Below are 22,079 nucleotides of genomic sequence, written 5' to 3' on the forward strand. Positions count from 1 at the left end.
TGCGGGTATTTTTTTTTTTCTAGTCACTTTAAATAAAATATACTTCTAAAAAGGCTGCCCTGTTTGTTCTAAATGATTTAGAATGTATCTTAGCTGTAATTCTCCAGAAATTAAATGGCATGATGCACTTTCTGATGGTTTTCATTAATCTGATATAGTTTTGCTGCTGATTTAAGTTTATCAAATAGGGTTATAACCTGATGGAAATAATGCTGTCAAATGCTTGGATTTATCATATGTTTTGTAATTCCATAGATGATGTGGGCAAGATGGATCCATATCAGAAATCAGCCTTTGATTCAGAAGAGCTGCGAGGCTCAACACGTTAATTGCCAAACCACCTAAAGTGTATAAAGAATGACATTTATGCTACCTCATTCATCATATTTTTAGAAAGACTATGTGATGGATTAATAAAACATTGCGAATCTTCTATGCAAAGCAAATGTTTATAATAAATGGGGCATAATCTAACTGTTCTGCTATAAAATGAATTAAAGTAGTCTCTAGCCAGTAAATTCAAACAGAATCAAGTAGGATGGTTAGGCGACTTTAACAGGCAAGTATTTTACTATTGAATACATGATTTCCTTTCAAATGGTTCTCCCCTGTCAGTTTAGACTGGGTTCAGAATAATGCTGGTCGTTTCTTTAGCTGGTTGTAAGAAAAACTGGTTGCACATTGGATGCTTAGAGGCTGAGGATAAGGGGCGAACTATGGCACTCATATCTGAATGGAGACCTTCTGTAAATGCTAACTGAAATTACTGTCATTTTAATGTGCTTCTCTGCCCTGTTGGACAATGTACTGGTAGTTTTTTAAACTTAGCTTGGCACCCATAATCTGTGAACAGATAAGACATTAATATAAATTGTGATAAAAAATATACCAGGAGGCTTATAATATAGATATCTCAAAATGCACTTACTTTTTATTATTTTCAAACAGAAACCATGTTAGCCTTTAAATTCAGAAGAGAACGGGTGATGATGCTACAAGTGGAATGCAAGTGAAAAATGCTTTGCTTTTCCATATTTGTATTTATCTCACTACTATCCATTTCTATCTTTAATTTTTCACTCTTTGCAGCCATATGCAAGGTGGAGAGCTTTGCTTATTTCTCAAAGCCAGGACAAGTTTCCAGAAAGCTAAGCTTCCATTTTATTGTTTTCTTTAGGGTAGAGGTGATGTTATTTAAAATATCATTTTGCTTTGGGCTCAATTTCAGTGAAGGCAACAGCCAGGGAAGCTACTGGGTGAGAGAGCCTCATGGTTTTAGCACATGTGCAGAAAAAGACAGGATCCAGACAGCAATTCTTGTGGGACTGAGTGCTGTAGAGAGGCAAACTCCATCCTTAGTAGAGGGTCGTGGGAAGATTTTTCAGCAGTGATGATTTTATATTGTGGTCCAGAGTAGATACTAAGAAACATCGCTCTTTTCCTGCTATACCTCTCCCTCTTCCTCCTGTTTCCACTTTTCCTTATATAATTCCTTCTAGCTTTCCTCTTTCTTCAACACTTGTGCAGAGGAACTCTTCTAAGCTTACAAGTTCTCACTGCTGCTGTGTCACATTACTCTGGCTCCCGGAGGTACCACAGTCAGTCATGGTACCACGGACGGACTGACTTAACCAACAGAAATTTATTTCCTCTTTGTTTTGGAGGCTGGAAGTCCAAGATCAAGATGCCAGCAGGATGGTTTTCTTCTGAGGCTGTTCTTCTTGGCTTCTAGGTGGCCGCCTTCTCCCTCTGTCTTCACGTGGTCTTTCTCTTTGTTTCTACTCATTTCTGGTGTTTCCTCCTCCTCTTAAAAGGGCGTCAATACTATCAGATTAGGGCCCTACCCTTATGATTTCCTTTAACCTTAATTATACCTTAAAGGCTCTGGCTTCAGATACACTCATCTTGAGTGTTGGGACCTTAACATGTAAGTTTTAAGGAGACACAATTTAGAATATAATAGCTACCATAAAGGCTATCTGGATAAACGGTCCATTTAGACCATTATATGAAATATATCTTAGATTTTTTGTGTGTGAGTGAATGTTGTATCTCTCACATCCAAGAGAGAAAAAATTGTAAAGGAGTTAACAACTCAACCTCCACTTCCACTCTTCTTTTATTAATAATAGCCCACTTTTCCACTTTACTCTGGAGACCAAGCATGCTTTTCTTCAGGGTCCCAAACCAATTATTGTGGGTGGGGGATTTAACAGAATTGTATTTTAGGAACCTTCTTTATTTAATGACTAAGTAAAAGCTACTTAGCTCTTCTTTCCCACCCCACATCAAAGTTTACTTGCCCTTTTGTTCATTCATTCTACATTTTGTGCTTCATTTTTTTGTTTGTTTGTTTTTTGATGTCTTGTATCTGCTTAATTAGGGCTTCCCTTGTGGCTCAGCTGGTAAAGAATCCACCTGCAATGTGGGAGACCTGGGTTCGATCCCTGGGTTGGGAAGATCCCCTGGAAAAGGGAAAGGCTACCAACTTCCAGTATTCTGGCCTGGAGAATTCCATGGACTGTACAGTCCATGGGATTGCAAAGAATTGGACATGACTGAGCAACTTTCACTATCTGCTTAATCAAACCTGATGTATGTGTATTCTGATAATTTCAAACTCCAAAAACTGTCTAATAAAGGACTATTATCATCTTTGTGACAACCATCATCATTGATCACATTTATTTGATCCTCGCAATAACCATATTCAGTAGTCACTATCATTATTCATGTGTTACTATTATGGAAACAGACCATTATGTCATTGTTGGCATATCAGAAATTAGAAATGAAGGCCCTTATAAGCTTAAGTGCCGTGCACAAGATTGCACAATTTTTAAGTGGCTGAGCAAGAATTTGAACTTGGAAGGCTGGCTTTAGCACCTGCACTATTAACTGTGATGCCTGGAGTAGGAAATGGCAACCAACCCACTCCCGTATTCTTGCCAGGATAAAGAGGAGCCTGGCAGGCTACAGTTCATGGGGTCTCAAAGAGCTGACGTGAATGAGACTGAGCACATATGCACACTGTTAGGAGCAAATAGCACAGTTGAGATCGGGAGGAGACCATAGAAACCTTTCACGATTCAACTCAGCATTTGAGACTGATGAAGAAACCTGGGGCCCAAGTGGTTCTTATATACACATGGTAATACAATGAAATGCCACACAACAAACTCCAGGCAGCTGAGCTTACTGTTTTTATTTTTGTTGTTATTGTTTAATTGTTAAATCATGTCTGAATCTTTGCGACCCCATGGACTGTGGCCCACCAGGCTCCTCTGTCCATGGGATTTCCCAGGCAAGAATATTGGAGTGGGTTGCCATTTCCTACTCCAGGGGATTTCCTGACCCAAGGATCGACTCCATGTCTCCTGTATCAGCAGGTGGATTCTCTACCATTGAGCCACCAGGGAAGCCCACTGTTTTCATTACACATAATAAAAAATAATGTTTATCAAAATTTTGAACACTTACATACCACTTTGTCTATGTAACTTCAAACTTTCACAGTTGAATATGATGGATTTCAATTTGCCCATTTTACAGATAAAGAAAATGAGGCCAGCAAGGAGGTTAAGGATTCACAGTTAGGTATGCTGCTGCTAAGTTGCTTCAGTCATGTCCGACTCTTTGCGACCCAATGGACTGTAGCCTACCAGGCTCCTCTGCCCATGGGATTTTCCAAGCAAGAGTACTGGAATGGGTTGCCATTGCCTTCTCTGACAGTTAGGTATAGTGGACCTCAAAATCAGACTAGGTGGCTCTTTGTCCTATAACTATGCTCTTTCCTCTCTCCTGATTTTACACTGTTCCTACAACCACGACTCCAGATCCTGAGATCCCATCCCTTATAACCTTGTGAGGAAAGTTTGTCTCTCTGTCCCAATTTAGGCAGTTTCCCCTAAATAAAATACAGACACAGACAGTCCTGGTTTCAACCCAGCCTCTGCAACTACTAGCCGTATGGTTCCCTCATCTCTTCAAGGCTCACCTAGACTCAATTTTCTATTACGCAAAAGAGGAAAAATAATGGGAACCACATCGTGCTTTAGTACTAAGACACATTAGTCATGTCTGACTCTTGGCAACCATATGGGCTGTAGCCCACCAGGCTCCTCTGTCCAAGGGATTCTCCAGGCGAGAATACTGGAGTGGATTGCCATGCCCTCCTCCAGGGGATCTTTCCCATCTGAGGATCAAACCTGTGTCTGCTGTGTCTCCTGCATTGCAGGTGGATGCTTTACTGCTGAGCCACCAGGGATGCCTCATCAAGGTAATATCAATTAATTCAATGAGTATTTATTTAGCACCTTTCATGTGACTACGACCACTATAGAAGAAGTTTCAGCTTCAAAGGTTACCATGAGAATTTAATCATACAAGCAAAGGCTTTAGCACAGTTTCCTGGAACACAGTAAGCACCGAACAAATAATATGAACTGGTACTATTATTGCTATCGTATTATCTTGAGTCCCCTGGCAGTTGTCTGTTCTGTTTACATACAGTATTATCCCAGGTATTTTGTGGGGAAATACACACACATTCTTAAGCATTCTTCAATAAACTGTGGTCCCAATACAACTAGTTTTTCCCTCTCGATCTATCTATTGCTTAGACCTGATCTTCATGGCTTTGTAGTTACTCATCTCCTTTTCATCTTCCAGGCCATTAGAAGCCCTTATCTTTGATCTCCAATAGCTTTCAAAGAAGCTGGAGGTATCCTTTTAGCCCATAAGCCAGCCTTTCCTCCTCTGCATCCTACCATATGCTCCCCTTTCTATTACTTGGCGATGCAGTGCCTTAAAAGGTACCCACCCATCCTTATTACTAATCCAACCCAGCACCAATTTTGTTATTTTGTTTTATGAATATTAGTGTCCTTCACCAGTAATGTTCTGTGCTTTTCCCAGAGCTTTTGATTTCGTTTCAAAAGTAGATCCCATATATTCAATTAGGAACACTTAAAAAAACTTCTTTCTACTGGTTTATGGTCCCATCTGGAGGAAGGGAGTTACTCTGCAGAATAAATTGAGTGTAAAATTTGGCTATGCAATAAGAATTCACTTCCGTTAAGGCAAAAAGAAGAGATGCATAAAATTCAAATCATCCATAGAATAAATGCTTTATCTTTAAGAAACATATAAATAGACATCAAACACCATAAAAACATAGAGGGTTTCCTCCCTCTGTCTCTGTCTCTTTTTAGAAACAAATTTGTGCAATTTCATAGCAAAAACTTTGCAAGGAAAGATTATGTATGTCCAATGCTGATAAGACTGCCCAAATATAAATTTTATGATGCATTTCTTTTAGAATGCCATCTTTCCACCAGCCTAATCAAAGAAAGGAAAATAAAGTTTGAAAGCCTTTGGAGAGCCAAGTGCAGGCACCTGAGGAAATCAGGAAAGAATGAGAACCTGATATTGTAGCTAATTTGTAACATTTTTTGCTAAGGCTGCTCTCCTTAAAAGAAGGCACTTGCTCTAAATTTTCTTTCCTCCTTCAGCCACAGGACTGCCCTTCCTGCTAACACTTGCCAGTGATAAAAATGCAGGGTAGGAAGTGAGGGGGAGTGAAGCAATTAGGGGAGCTTGCTTGCCAGCATCCTGAGCCCAGGAAGACCACAGTGGGAGAATTTATCTGATCCTTTAGGGAACTGACCATAGATAGAATCACCGCTATTGAATAATAATGGAGTTCATCTTCACTTAAGCAGTAGCTGAAAGACTCTCAAACCATCACTGGTACAGGTAAGAGTTCACAAGTGAAGCCTGAAAGGGTGCCTTTGAGGACACTTAGGGTCAGACACTAGAAGATGTGCACAGAAAATTTGCTTCAGAAATTTTTCAGTAGCAAAATGATAATTCCTCATATTTTTCTCTTGTAACATCCCCCAAATTGTGACAAATAAAAGTGTTTTCTCTGCTCAGATAAACTTGGGAAATACTGATTAAAGAAAGAAAAAAGTTGAAGAAAAAAGTATTGCAGGACTTTTCAGAGCCTTTAATAGATTCATGAACATTGTGAATATATGAGAGAAATGGTATAAAATAGTAGTTTGATTTTTCACTAAGTATCTAACAGGTCTTTGATTCTTTGGAATCCACTTGAAGATACACTGGTTTAGTGCTTCACCAAGTACTTTCATACAGATTATGTCTGAAAAGTGAGCACATGTATATTTCATCAGGGATGTGTTAATATATAGTCTATCGGTTTAATAAAATCCTGGCTACCTGTGGGGTTACAATCCCTCATCTATAATTTCACAGTCACAAAAGTCATACTTTGACCATCAGTACCTATGAGCTCCTGAAACTTTCTGGCTCTCACATCTGTACTTTCTATTTTTAGAAAGTTCTGTTTATTTGCAGGAAATATTGGATTCATCTTCCTAGGCTAGGTTTACTCTACTGGCAAGAGATTTCAGATTTTCATTTTTATCATTATCTCTTTAAACCTGATTGTGTTTAACTTCTTATAGTTTCATTATTTCTAAGCACCACCTCTGATGTTTTACATTTCAAATTTTACTTTATTTCTTTAAATGTCTGTGCCTTTGTCCCTGTGTCATTTGGGGAGGATAAAATTTCTCTTTTCCATCTTGCTTAACCACCGTCATTGGAGATAAGCAACTCAGTAGGCTTAGCATGCTGCTTCTAAGTATATATGATGGTCCAGATGACAGGTCTTGTCTTTCATGCAAAAGTGCTCTTTTCTGATAAAAATATGAATTAGGGAAAAGCTTGATCACTTAAATCAAATGTCTGAAAAACAGGTCCAAGAGAGGTCTCTATATCATTTGAGGAAAGCCCTTTGCTTCAGGCAATTCCCCTGCAGACGTGCATTAACCTCAAGTAAATGGGAAATTAGGTAATTATGAACATACTACACCCCAACCATATTGGTTACATGAGGTATTACTATAATATTATCTTAAATGTATGTGGAGCCTTGGAACCTTCCAAAAATCTGTAAAGATTCTTGCATTTATTATTCCATATATTCTAGGATGATGTTTGGAATAGATAACCACAACAACTAGGGAAATGACCAATCAAAATAGACCCAGGTCCAGCCCCAAGGGGGATGGTGGAGTGTCCCCTCCCACTGCCCTGTGCTAGGGTGCTCACTTCTTAGCTGTTGCATCCAAGAAAGTTTGCATCATGTCATAGGGTGATCATTGTGACACCCAAGTAGCCAGCATGGAAGTGTCTTAATATTTTAACAGAAAATGTAGCTTTACAATGCTGCAAATCAAGGTGGTATGTATCATGAGACAGATACTAGGAACTAGACAGAAGTGATACCACTTTTCTTATTTTAGAAAAATTACAAAGGAAAAAACATCTGGGGTATAAAAGCCTTTTGACCTTTAACCAAAATGATAGTCACTGACTGTAGTCCAAATAGGTATCAACCTGCTATTCTCTCCACTGAGGCAGGAAGAAAGGACGTACATCAAGTAGTGACCTGTGGTCTCTCAGCTGCAGGTAACACATTTTGTGTGGATTGGTAAACACTCAGGAAAATAAACTGACCAAGGCAAAGGCCGTAGCATATGACTCCACGAATTGTATCTGCTATTCTCTGAGAGTCGAATTCGGGCTTGTTAATTGCACTGAGTCTCCAGGTGGTGCTTCCCCATGGTCACCTACACCCTCGTGTAAGTACACATTACTGTGCCTATCCCAGACATAAGCAGCCAAGCATCCAGATCACGATTTGAAAAATTGGAGGGGCTAGACCAGGACATGTGGCTAACAACTTGCTTTCTGCTAAGTTGCAAAATAATAGGGCTGCAATTCCAGTTGCAAGGTTCATCTGACCTCAGGGCCCATCATTAACCCATTTGACCTCAGCTCCAGTAGCAAAGTCCGAGGAGTTTGCAATGGGAGCACCTTTAGCCCTTTGCAGCAGTGGGGTAAGGGTTAGGTGTATCATTTGGTTTCCTAACTTATCAAATGATGAGTTGGAATTTGTTGTACTCAAGCTTTTTCTCCAGTTGGCTGCAGACTGATGTAGGAATTCTTAGACCCAGCTGTTGAAAGGCTGTCTAGTAAAATAAGATGTCTGTCTAAATGTTCCTGAGTCCACGTTGCTTTCGGTCACTGAGAAGTGGGACAGTCCACTCGAAACAACCCTACAGGATATTCACGGAAGTTGGCACATATCTTTATCTTGTGTCATGGTTTTGCTGTTGTTTGCTTTCAAAAGGTTAAGGAGAATTGTTTTCTCATCTCTGTGGGAAAAGAAAAAGGGAACCAAGGGAAGTCCTTACCCACCCCAGGAAAAAAGATTGAGGGACATAATGGGCTGTTTTGAGCAAGTGGTATTGAAGGTACCTCCTGCTGAGATGTGTGATTTATGCTGAGAGACTGCTCTTGAGGCAGGCATATGTCTGCAAGTGTCAATGTGGGTGGGTCTGATAGGTGACCCTGTGACAGAAAGAAATAAAATAACAGAATGTCCCCAGTCTAGGACTGGGACTGCATATAAAGAGATAATAGAGAAAGTTGACTCATCGACAGCCATGACCATTAGGAGAATTTGGAAGAAATAAACAATCGAAGCTTTCCAAATTTCAAGAAACTTTTACTCCCTGCAAGAGAGTAAACTGTTGAAAGATAAATACTCATTGAGCCTCTTCAGTATTCACTGTGTTCTTCCCAACACTGGAGGATTCTTGACAAGTATAAAAAAGTTTTGTCATCAGGAGAGGCAGTGTGCCTAAGGGCTCTGAATACACTGTAGGCTGGGCCTCCGTGTAGATCACAGCTACATCTCTTAACTGGTGAGCGCAGGGAGACTGTTTAACACTCCTTTGTCTCAGTTTTGTTGTCCATAATAAAGCACAAATGGTAGCTCCTGCCTCATATGATGATTTTAAGGTTAATGTACTTCATACATATAACATTTTTAGAACATTCCAATAAGCACTCATTGTATGCCAGCCATTTAATCAAGACTCTCACCAAACGTTTGTCAAGGACCTAATCTTGGCTATAAGGTTTGAGGGCTTCCCCAGTAGCTCAGTGGTAAAGAAGCCTACCAATGCAGGAGACACAGAAGACTCGGGTTCGATCCCTGGGTCAGGAAGATCCCCTGGAGGAGGAAATGGCAACCCACTCTGGTATTTTCACCTGGAAAATTCCATGGACAGAGGAGCCTAGACAGAGTTTGAGCAAACTCCAGAGATAGTGAAGGACAGGGAAGGCTGGTGTGCTGCAGTCCATAGGGTCGCAAAGAGTCAGACATGACTTAGCGACTGAACAACAACATTGGGTTTGAACCCTCCTATCAGCTCAACCATGAAGCAGCTGTGTTGCTTCAGATGCCCCACAGAGCTTCTGTCTTCTCCAAAGACAGCACTCTCCTCAGTAAATTGAGGATCTTGACAGTTGCCCTCCTGACTGAGGGGATTGTTCTGCCAAAATCTGTAACAATCCCTCTGGTAGAAGCCCTTTGCCAGCTACAAGTGAAAGTCACTCAGTTGTGTCTGACTCTTTGCGACCCCATGGACTATACAGTCCATGGAATTCTCCAGGCCAGAATACGGGAGTGGGAAGCCTTTCCCTTTTCCAGCAGATCTTCCTGAACTAGGAGTTGAACTGGTCTCCTGCATTGTGGGCTGATTCTTTACCATTTGAGCTATCAGGGAAGCCCCTTGCTAGCTACACAGTTCTGGGCAAATGGAAAGTCTCAGTAACTTTTACTTCAATAAAGTCATTTATTATTAGGAATAAGTTTTTATGATCTAGTTGCAGAAATAAGGTATATCCAAAAAAAAAAAGATGACTGTTTATATAAGAGAATGAGCGGTGAATGAATGGAGAAGAAAAAGAGAGCTGAAGATACTGCTGGTGATGGTGAGGTCTCCAGTGATCCGACAGGGCTTGCTGGGGTGGTGGGATCAGCACTGTGACCAGAGGTAAGGGATGGCACTAGATCTGATAGGAGATGACAGCCCAGTGGCCAATTTAGTGAGAATGATGATTATCGTGCCAAGAACAAAGTAGCTGCCCCTGCTATTTATGGGGCTTCCCTGGTGGTTCAATGGTAAAGAATCTCCCCAGAACTTGCCACCGTTTTCTCTATGCATCTGCTTTACCTGCCCAACGGACGTGCAGGCCCCATTGCTCAGAGCCATTGCAGCCAATTTGGTCGATAATCTGCAAATTAAAAATTCAATACGTTGTTCCCAGAATCATTTTCAAAAGCTGGGACATAGAAATTAACAAGTTAATAATCAGTGCATTGTGGGGTGGGTTTTTTGCTGTGAACAGTCCTTGCTTTATTTTGGTATCATGAAAAGGCCACAGGGTGCATTCCTTTAATTTTGCTGCACAGAGTGTAGGCTTTTAGGGGTGTTCAGTAAATATCTATGTGGGTAATGATATTGCACATGGATTTTGTGGCAACTTGGGCAGGAAATAAATAGGGTGTGGTAGGATTCATCAGGGTTTCCTTTAATCACAAGATCTTATATTTGAGCAGCACTTTTACGCTTTAGCACATCTTCCCATGGATCTCACACGTGCTCCCAACAAACCTATGAGGCAGCAACCAGCCTGGACACACAGATGAAGAGATGTGTCCGAAAGTGCAGGTCCTCACACCAGCAGCTAGTGGGCAGTAAGGTGTGATGAGAAGCTAGCTCTTGCCATCCCTGGATAGAGAGCTTTGCAGAAATAGGTGTTGAATATGAACCCTGCAGTGCTACCAAATTCATGCAAAGGTTGCCCTAATGATTAGGTATAATAGCCTGAAGCCAGAATGCCTAGTGTGAGCACCACTGTGAGAGCAGCAAAGCTTTGACAGACAGATCTGGGTTCCTGTCTCTGCCTCTTCACGTGTTAGTTGAGAGACTTCAGAGTTGTCACTTAAACTCTCCCAGCTTCAGGAGTGCATGTGTGTGAAGTCGTTTCAGTCGTGTCCCACTCTTTGCAACCCCATGGACATGTACTCTGCCAGGCTCCTCTGCCCATGGGATTCTCTAGGCAAGAATACTGGAGTGGGTTGCCATGCTCTCCTCCAGGAGATCGTCCTGACCCAGGGATTGAACCCATGACTCTTACGTCCTCTGCATTGGCAGGCGGGTTCTTTACCACTAGTTCCACCTGGGAAGCTTCTCAACTTTAGGGAACTCATTTAAATGATGTAGATTGTAATAACTGCCCCATAGGGTCAGTGTCAGAAGGAAAGCAGAGTGGACAAATGAGAAGGTACTCAGTGCATATTTACTATGATTGCTGGCATTTGAAATTGAAGACGTGTGGAACAAGATATTGAAAAGGAAGACACATCAAGCCATCACTATAAGGTTGTACCCATGGTAGCCTCTAGCCCCCTGTGGCTTTTTAGACTTAAATTGATTACACTCAAATTGAAAAATCTAGTTCCTCTGTCTCAGGACTCACATGTCAAGTGTGCAATAGCCACATGGGACTAGCAGTGACCATATTGGATGGTAAATGTGTCTATAGAGAATATTTGCATCATTGTAAGTTCCACTGGATGCTACTGCTGTTGGAGAAATGACTTCCTCAGGGAAACAGGCAGGGGAGATGGTATGCAAAGTTGAGACTTCACGTTGCCACAGAGGAGGCCAGCTCGAAAACGTGGACCCGTGGGTCCCCTCCCTGTGGTGTGACAGTGTTGTTTACACTGCGGCTGTGTAAATTGTGCGTGAGGAAGACAGCGTGGTGCGGTGAACAGGCCCACTCCACAACATCCTGCTGGTAATTGTGTGGAGCACTGCAAATGGCGGGTAATTTCCTCTCAGGTGCCTGTTCTACACGCTTGTTTGGCATGCTTTATTGCTGGGTGGATTTACACTGTGCATTTGCCATAAAAACTGTTTCCAAAAGAAACAAGGAGCGTGGCAAGATAAAAAGTGATATAAAAAGGGTATTTTGTGATTTATTTATGTCAAATTTATGGAAGATGACAGGAGGCATTACAGTGCCAAAATTAGTTGTCACAGTTAGGCTATAAATCCTACAGGACAGGAGTTAGAGGAACAGGTTGGGAACCTGGACCCCTGGGTCTATAAGGGGCCCATAGGCAGTCCAAGCAAAGCCAGGACTTTCTAAAACCCTCCACAGAGGGGCTCATCAGTCATTGAGCTGAGAAGCTGGCAGTTAATTGCTAACGAGTATTGGATACTTGCTATGTTCTAAGCATCTTCCACTTATAATCTCATTTAATTCCCACTAGCTCTATTTTCTTAATTTTATTGAGGTGGAAAGTTGATACGGTATTTCTGCACTGAGGTACAGTGACTAAAAGGTGAAGCCAGAAGAAATTTGGAGGCTGACTAGAATTTATCTGTTAAGCTTTCACTGAAGTTTTAAATGCATTCATGGCTCACAAGCATTTATTTAGCACCCCCTATGTGCCAGACACAGCACAACTAGAGTGTATGGTAGAGTTTCATGGATGTGGTAGTCTTTCAGATGAAGAATAGGTGAGTACTTAACAGAGATGGAGAGAGGGGTGAACCAGCTGATCTCCCCTTAGCTTGTAATGTGAGTTCCCCCCCACTCCCACCAGGAAATGAGCTAGCATGGTACAAATTCATCTATACTTAAATTCCTTGTATATTCTGATGACTGCCAAATTTATAAAACCCACCCTAATTTCTGTCTCTTCACTTTCTGCCATAAGGGTGGTGTCATCTGCATATCTGAGGTTATTGATATTTCTCCCGGCAATCTTGATTCCAGCTTGTGCTTCTTCCAGCCCAACATTTCTCATGATGTACTCTGCATATAAGTTAAATAACCAGGGTGACAGTATACAGCCTTGACGTACTCCTTTTCCTATTTGGAACCAGTCACCGACCCTTATGGCAGAAAGTGAAGAGGACCTAAAAAGCCTCTTGATGAAAGTGAAAGTGGACAGTGAAAAAGTTGGCTTAAAGCTCAACATTCAGAAAACTAAGATCATGGCATCTGGTCCCATCATTTCATGGGAAATAGATGGGGAAACAGTGGAAACAGTGTCAGACTTATTTTTTTGGGCTCCAAAATCACTGCAGATGGTGAATGCAGCCATGAAATTAAAAGACGCTTACTCCTTGGAAGAAAAGTTATGACCAACCTAGATAGTATATTGAAGAGCAGAGATATTACTTTGCCAACAAAGGTCCGTCTAGTCAAGGCTATGGTTTTTCCAGTGGTCATGTATGGATGTGAGAGTTGGACTGTGAAGAAAGCTGAGTGCCAAAGAATTGATGCTTTTGAACTGTGGTGTTGGAGAAGACTCTTGAGAGTCCCTTGGACTGCAAGGAGATCCGACCAGTCCATTCTGAAGGAGATCAGTCCTAGGTGTTCATTGGAAGGACTGATGCTGAAGCTGAAACTCCAGTACTTTGGCCACCTCATGCGAAGAGTTGACTCATTGGAAAAAACTCTGATGCTGGGAGGGATTGGGGGCAGGAGGAGAAGGGGATGACAGAGGATGAGATGGCTGGATGGCATCACTGACTCGATGGACGTGAGTCTGGGTGAACTCCGGGAGTTGGTGATGGACAGGGAGGCCTGGTGTGCTGCGATTCACGGGGTTGCAAAGAATTGGACAACTATGCGACTGAACTGAACTGAACTGGATCGCAAAGAGTCGGACACGACTGAACGACTGAACTGAACTTCTGTCTTGAGGTCCTGATCAATGTATGCAGCCACCTATTTACCATTTATATCTGAATATTCTACAGATGTATCAGACTTGCTCTTCTTTCCGAATCTGCACCACCTAACACCCACCACTGTGAGAGATACCATGGACCAGTGCTCAGGTTGAAACCCCAGGGAACCAGTCTGGATTATCCCTTCTCTTCTCACCCATACATCCTTCCAGGCACCCAGTCTGCAATGTCTCCATTCCAAATCTATGGCCTTGGTAGTCCATAATTGCTATTATTATAGGAGTAATGAGCAGCACAGTTCTGCTTTCCTGAGTCTGTTGTTTGAATCTTGGCTCCATAACTTTAGTTAGAAATCTGTTCCTTAGTTTCTCCACCTGCAAAATGGAGGCAAAGTCTAATATCTACCTCTTCAGTTGGAAGATTTAATGAGTAACAGAAGAGAGCCCAGCAGAGGTGAGCATTATTGCAGTTTTTGCAATTATAATGGAACATTTCTTGCACTGAATATGGTCCAGAGTGATTTACTTTTATCTTATAGAATCTCCACAGCATATAGGGGACTTTTGTTAGTCCTGTTTAACAGACAAGAAAAATGAGTTTCTTCAAAAAGGGAAATAAAGAGCTCACATATCTGGTGAGTAACAAAGCCGGCATCCCAACCCATGACTGAGTGATGTCAAAACTAGTGCCCTTAGCCACGGTGATCTCTAGATTCACCCTACAAAGACATCCTAACTGGTCCCCTGGCCTTCACCTTCACTTCCCTCTAATGACTTCATCACAGTTACTTGACTATGTTGTAAGGAATATTTGTTTCAAAAAGATTAAGGCACCGAAAACTTCAGTATTTCCTCCATGGTGGCCCTTCCTCATTCTAGACATGCTGTGATACCCTTATTTTCCATCTCTTTGGCCAACTTTCCAAGAGCACCCAGGAGTGAATGCAGGACTGTCAAGGTTCATAAATGCAATTATGTGGTTAGTAGGGACTTACAATTATGCCCACACATTGATGGACAGTTAAGCTGCACGGAGAGGGTTGAGAAATGTATTGATCTCCCTCTAGGGCTTGAGTCAAGACTGCCTCCATGTGGGCCTTGCAATCCTTCCAGAGTTTCTCCATCCCTACAAAAGGATGACATCTCTTATTTCAAATGGACTTGAGGCTTAATGAATGATTATTAAGGGCTTACAGGTGCTGGAAGACAAAGGCATTACTTAAATACACATGTAATATAAATCATATGTGGATAAAAGAGACAAGTAAATTAGATCAAGCAAAGGTCACACATTAACTGAACTGGGCACTCCGAAAGTTCATCCAGGATTGCTTCTTGCCAGGAGTGAATGGATTTGAAAGTAAAGATTGTCAATGGTATTTTGCTCACAAAGGGTTTCCGCAGCAGGTAAAGAATGATATCGGATGTGGTAATAGCAATAAGAGAGGCTAGCGAGGGAGAATAATTTGAAAAATGAATGTCTCTTGCTATTTTCCTTTGACGAACAATCATGAAAGATTGTCTAGGTTTAACGCTAGGTCCCAGTTTCTTGAGCCTGTGTTTTCGAAACTGATTGTAGTTTTTCACTGGGTCTCCACCAAGTCCCAATCACAAAATGTCACTTTGCAGTTAGATGGCCCCCATCTGAAAGGCACCAAGAGATGCCAATTGCAATTCAAAAATCTCAATTTTCAAATATACCTTACAGCTTAGTCCTGGTGAGAAACACTTTCCTCCCCTCATGGGCATGCTAAGTGTTGTGCTGAGAAAAAAGGTGGAGAGTGTGCTTTTGAATGAAAGGAAATTTGCAGCTAGGAGCTCAGGTCCCTGGAGCTTAAGAGGCCTCCCTTCTTTTAATGTTTCTTGCTGTGCAGCTTTCCTGTGGGTTCAGGAAAGAGCGAGAGACAATTGAAATGGAAGAGGTGAAAGGCAGACTAATGGCAACTGCCTTTATCACCTCCTCTATTTGGGCTTCAGGGAAGGTTATAATCTCTACATGTAGGTGCCCAGCAGGATCTACACTCTCAGGTCCAACCAAGTTCAGGCAGTAAGCTCTGGGCAAACAAGAGTCTTGTATTGACATCTGGGATTGCTCAGAGTCAGACAAATATCTTCCTGGCTAGGAAGAGCCAACCCCAAGTTCCAACACCCAGTTTGGATTTGGGAGTGGAGAAGCATCTATTGCTGAGATGCTTAGTCAATTGCCTGGGGTGGTCCTGAACTCAGAGATGGTAGACTCGAGAGAGATCTTCTAAGCCAGCAGTGTCCAACCCTTCTGGCACAGGCAACAGGTTTTATGGAAGACAGTTTTTCCTCAGACTAGTGGGAGGGTTGGTTTTTGGAGGATTCAGGTGAATTACATTTATTGTGCAGCTTATTTCTATTACTGTTACATCAGCGCCACCTCAGATCATCAGCCATTAGATTCTGGAGGTTGGGACCCCTGCTCTAAGCAACGGATCTGAAATAGTTGAGCAGTGAGGAGACACAACATGATGTAGTTGAAGGTGTTGCTTCCCGGTGTTCTCACTGGAGGATTGTTTGAAGTGAATCATTCACCCTCTCCGAGCTTCGGTTTTCTCCTCTTTGAAATGAAAGTGTTGGGCCAGAGGTTGTCATGGTCCTAACATGCTGTGCTTAGGTGACAAACCTAGGTTCGGTCCCTTTCAGCCATGCTTTGCTTTCACCCACAATGTGCAACAGAATTTGATAATTTTGCCAATTGGATATTCACAATTTTCAGTCCTACAAAGTTTTGTGTGGAAGAAAAACTGTCCCCCCAGCCTGGTTCTTCTGCTTTCTTCTTGGTGCTATTCAAAAAAAGAGAGAGACAAGGGGTTATGGAAGATAGATGTATGTGGCCTTCTCAGCAGATTTGCTGTTTGATTTTTTCCTGGCTCTTTTCTTACTAACCAGAGGGTTTGATTTAGTTGGAAATGGCATCTAACAGTGCAAATGCTCATTATTTTTATTGGTCATGATCCTCGCACCCATTTCTTTGCCCATAGCCCTCAAAACAGCCTATTAGTTAGAGTACTCACTCGGACACCTTTAGGGCTGGTGTCACCATATGGGGAAAAGGAAGATTTTAGGGAAGTCCTCTGTGATGGGCATCTCATCACTGCATAACCGGCACGGGGGGGCTTGTGATAGGCAGGGAGTGACCACTCAACACCTGTCCCAATCGTCATAGTGAAAAAGGCCAGTTCTTGTTCCATGTGGTTATAATGCGCTAACAGGTGACACGGGAGGGTGGGGGACTATGTGGCCTCATCAGCCAGCCTGGTTGTTATTCTAGAAACTGGATTATGAAATGACCCACAAGTGTGCTAGCCTTTTATGGGAAGGGTCAGTAAGGGAGATGGCTGGTATCTCCAGTAGGATTTCTAAGTACTGCATGGTTTTTATGGAAGCATGGGGCTAAATCATGTGATGTACTTTAGCTGCATTCCTGAAGTCCTCCACGAGTGGAACTGCCCTGCCCTAGGACTTGAGTTAGGATATTCTGACCCTCTTTCAAGTTTGATGAAATTTTACTCAGAGGGAAATTAAATCGAAATCATTATTCTGTCATCAGAGCTTCTGCTATGGTGGCAGATCTTTTCTGAAGAGATAGCATTGCTATGAGATGATAATAGTAAAATGGTGCAACTGCCCCGTTCTTGACATTATTATTAGCTGCCTAGACCTGTGATTATTTTTTAAAGAAACTGTCTGGAAAAACTACACATGCACATCCTTTTAGTCTTTTTTTTTTTTTTTTTTTTTTGCCTTTTCCACCAACATGAAGACCAGCTAAATTGAAACATAGAAACATAAATTATAGCAACTCTTCCTAGATTATTTCCTTGATACCTGGAAGTGAGAGCACCCAGTGATCAGAGCTGATAGATAATCTAACTACTATTGTTCTGTCATGTGCTTATAAGCCCACTAGTCCATCGGGTTCCCAGAGAAAGTGGAACGACTTACTTTAGTGATACTTAATTTTGTTATGAATTGAGGCAGATTAAGGGGAGCTCGAAGCCTCAGGCACTGAAGCAAGGTGATGGCTTTCACCCTAGGTGGAGGCAATAGAGCTAATTGGGCACGCTCGTTAAAACTTCCCCATCTGCAGGACACGTCGCACCACTCAAGATGATGGGGCTCTCTGCGGGAAATAATGATGATTTTACTCCTCTTTCCATTTAGTCGTTTTCACAGGACAAGTGCCTGCCCGACAGGACTTCGTAGAGGATTTGACCCAGGCTTGCTCAGTGGAATGCTAGTGGATTGTAGGTTTTGCTCAGTCCTGCTTCTCAAATTAGGAGCCAAATTTTGCCAGTTCACTCCTGTTGGTCAGACTAGCTGTGGTTTACCTAGTTTTGTACCCTCTAGAGAAGGAGTTTTAAAAAGTCTTTATTAATTTTGTTACAATATTATTTTTTTCAAATGTTTTGTCTTTTTGGTTGTGAGGCATTTGGGGTCCTAGCTCCCTGACCAGGGATCAAACCCGCAACCCCTGAGATGGAAAGCAGTGTCTTACCTACTGGACCACCAGGGGTATCCCACAGAGAAGGATTTCTTAATACTACCTCAGTACTATTGACATTTTAGGCTATATAATTCTTTTTATGGAGAGGGGCATTGTCATATGCTGTAGGATGTTGAGCAACATCCTTCATCTCTAGGTATTAGATGCCAGAAGCCAACCCACCCCCTTGTCATCACAACTAAAAACAACTCTCAGTATTGCCAAATGTCCCTGGGAGACAAAATCGCTACCTCTCTAGAGATATTTCTGAAACAAAAGGATGGAAATTTAGGCCTTCATATCTAAAATTGAGGCTGAATCTATCGGGCTATGTTATTGGGAGATTTCAAATCAGTGTTTAAAGGTTAGCCTAGATTGCTACCTGATTCAGCTCAGCAGGAAAAATCATACCATGTTGCGTGTGAAGTGACTATAATTTATTAGCTCATTAGTCTGGCCTTGAAATCGCCATTTTGAGCACTTGCCCAGGCTGCACAAGCTTAAAGGCTGAGTTGCTTTTTTTACAGACTCAAGGTTTCCCCTCTGCTCTTGGGCACTCATTATAGGAGCTCGCTGGGCTCACCATGGCCTGGTGCACTCCCTGATAAGCAGCTTTTTACTTGTGCATCCAATGATTCGCGATCTTCTGCTGCCATCACCTTCCCAGCTGATATAGAAGTTCTGCTCTATAATTAAGAAGGACAAAGAAGTGCTGATCAGAGAGCAAAGGAGGAGAAAGATGGACCTGTCACATGCTCTCTCCTCTTTCTACCTTCATAGGCGAGTCCCAGGCCTCCCAGCTACCTGAGGGCTTAAAAGGGCAGCGAGCATCACAGCGGTCACTGTTGGTAATCTTTCCAAATAGTCAAGAGGAAGCTGGGGGTGTGGTGTTCTCCAGAGCCACACTGGGCTGGTCTGAAGATAGAGAGACCAGCTGAATAAGTCCCACTGAAGAAATGGCGGAGGGGGAGGGGTCTAAATTTCTAATCTTTTAAACTGTTCCCTCATATCACCACCTTCTGTAGGATTAAAAATCATACTGGCCAGTTGAGAAGGGTTTTGTCATTCAGGGGTATGTCATGCACATTCTAACACTAAATTACTGAAATATGCAAGAGCGGCACATTTCATTTTACCCTGGACTTGGTGCCTGCAAATAATTTGGAGACTGGGAAGCCGATTCAAATATCCTGATGGATTTTTATCTGACCAGGTGTTCACTTTGTTTTCTGCTTAGTTCTGTGTCAGCAGAGAGCCCCTCCTCATGTTGACTCCATTGAAGAGGGCCATATGGTGGGCAATGCTTCCCCTCAATCAAAGTATTCATTCCCTGATGAGACAGTAAAGGGGAGACTCCTCTCCAATGCCGAACACCTTGCACTTGGAGTGGGACTGAACATAGAGTGCTAAAGGCTTCATGTATTTAATTTTTTTGTAAATCAAGGGTACTAGCTAAAGTCATTTATTTGCATACTGAAGTTCTAGGATATCTTCCAAATTCTGCTCCTTCTGTCAATATTAATGGACCCTTTGAGGATAAATAATACTAACACTCTTTAAGAAATTAAAGCAACTAGGATTCTGTTTGGGTGTATCTCTACAAACATTTTCTAGCCTCCCTTAGTGGGAAAAGCATATTAACCTATTTTTATTTTATTTTATGTCTAAGACTATGCTAAAGATAATCTCATTTTACAAATACAGTTAAGCAATTTCTAGGAGTAATTTTACTACAGATATTGCAAGTACAAAACCTTCATTTTCTATTACCTGTTTCCCATTAACCATGTGAAGAAAATATGTTTCTATAAGAAAAATATTTTGTATTTCTTTATTTGCTTACAGAAAGGGCGATGAGCTACAGTCACAAATATAGATATTGATATCCACGTAAGATCATTTATTTGAAAACTCACTATACTTGAGCAAAATTGATACCATTAAGGTTAAATGAATTGTCAGAGTGATTACAGTTGATACAAATTACAATTGATACAGATACTTAAAGTAAAGCAGAATGTTAAACATGGTAAAGAAAATTCTGAGTTACAAATTGAAAGCTCTGTTTAGGCCCCTGCATTCATATCTACTTTTGTATGAATTTGTGGTTGGTCCGAAGTCAAGTTATCAGCTATTTTAAATCTCCATATACTAATTTACAAGTTTATCTTGCCATAGTTTTATGAAAATTTTATAAACATGTCAGGTTATATATACTTTTTTCAATAATAATACTTCTATTTCTATTGTAACTACAGTTCTATGTGCAGTAAAAATGACCAGTAAGTAAAATGAAAAGTAAGCAAAATGATGATTATTGTTAAAATAATCCAATACTTGGAACTTAATTTAAACTTGAATAGAGTGAACTTAAATCATTTGTGGTTTTCATATGCAATTCAACAAGTATAACTTTCCATTTCTCCACAAGATAACTGTTTCTTAAACCACAGAAAGTTGTTGTTTCATATCTCTTTACTTTTCTTATTTTCAGTGTCGTTATTTGAATGCACACTCAGGAATGAGTTGCTAGCAACTAAATACATCAAATGCAAAACTACTACAGTTTTGAGGCTCTAAATGGACAGTATAATCAACCTAACCTAACCTCAAGTGTCCTTCTATCCACCTTCCAATGCATGAGACACAGGTTTGATCCCTGGGTCGGGAAGATCTACTGGAGAAGGAAATGGCAACCCACTCCAGTATTCTTGCCTGGGATATCCCATGGACATTGTACACATACAAGTTGATTAATACAGTTATAAATTACACCTGTAAACAGCAGTCTTTTTTGTTATGTGTATGTGTATAACTGTCTAAAAGAGTGCTCCTTCAGTCAGTTTTGGCAAGGATTTTCCTCTCTCTGCTATTGTATGGTCAGGACCTAGCATTGTGCCCAGCAGTCTGAAGACACTAAATAAAGGTGTGAAATGAATGAATAAATATATGATTGGTCTTGATGAAAGTAATTTAGAACTTTTCTAATTCATTCCCTTCTTTATTCAAATTGGCTAAGAGGTATTTGTTAAGTTGAATTCCTACCCATTCACTTATTCCTCAGTCCTGTTGTCCATCTGTCGAATATTTATTAAACACTTACTACTTATCAAGCATGGTATTAACTGATGTTGGTACCAAAAAAAAACCAGAACCCCTCCCCTTCCTTAAGGGAAATCAGTGCTGTAGGGGAAATTGACACAGGTTAAATAATGACTCTCTGGTCATGTCTGTACTGTTGGAAGAGAGGGAGGCAATGGAGACTTCAAGAGGGGGCGACTTGTGAGTTGAGTGCAGAGAGAGGAGGGGACACGTGACAGTGGCAGTGAAGGAGGTTGTAGGCAGGGAAGAGCCTCTACAAAGATGTGGCATGCATCAGGGCCTCAAGCGGTACAGTGTGATGAATGCTTGAAATGACTTTGGGAAAGAATACACCTTCGTGGTTGGCTTCCCAAGTGGCTCAGAGGGTAAAGAATCCATCTGTAATGCAGGAGGTGCTGAAGACTTGGGTTTGATGCCTGGGTTGGAAAGATCCCCTGGAGGAGGGCATGGCAACCCACCCCAGTATTCTTGCCTGGAGAATCCCATGGACAGAGGGGTCAGGCAGGCTACAGTCCATAGGGGTTGTAAAGAGTCAGACACAACTGAAGCGACTGAGCACACGTGCACACCTTAATGGCTGGGCTGTGGGCTTGAGTCAGAATGCCTGGGTTCAAATTCTGGCTTTATATGTATTGGTTATGAGCTTTATAATTTGGGGCACCTTAAGATCTACATCCTAGTTTCCTCATCTGTAAAAATAGAAATAATAGAACTTACTTCATATAGTACTCTGGAGCAAAGGTTAAAAGAAATACATTTGTACCTTCTACATGACAAGAGCTTCACAGAAGTTTGGGGCTACTATAC

General features: G+C 41.5%; 1 protein-coding gene across 4 annotated transcripts in view; it reads left to right on the forward strand.

Moving 5' to 3' along the window:
* The window catches only part of PPARGC1A (PPARG coactivator 1 alpha), a 409,900-nt gene that overhangs the window by 210,218 nt on the left and 177,603 nt on the right, over positions 1-22,079 (forward strand). Inside the window, exon 1 of one of the 4 annotated variants that reach the window (XM_045166305.1) lies at positions 5,629-5,757. The exons of the other annotated variants lie outside the window; for them this stretch is intronic. The gene's annotated coding sequence lies outside the window, so the exon portion shown is untranslated. Of the gene's footprint in view, positions 1-5,628; positions 5,758-22,079 lie in introns of those variants that run through there. 4 annotated transcript variants of the gene reach the window in all.

The sequence above is a fragment of the Bubalus bubalis genome, chromosome 7 (assembly GCF_019923935.1).
Source record: "Bubalus bubalis isolate 160015118507 breed Murrah chromosome 7, NDDB_SH_1, whole genome shotgun sequence".
NCBI lineage: Eukaryota > Metazoa > Chordata > Mammalia > Artiodactyla > Bovidae > Bubalus > Bubalus bubalis.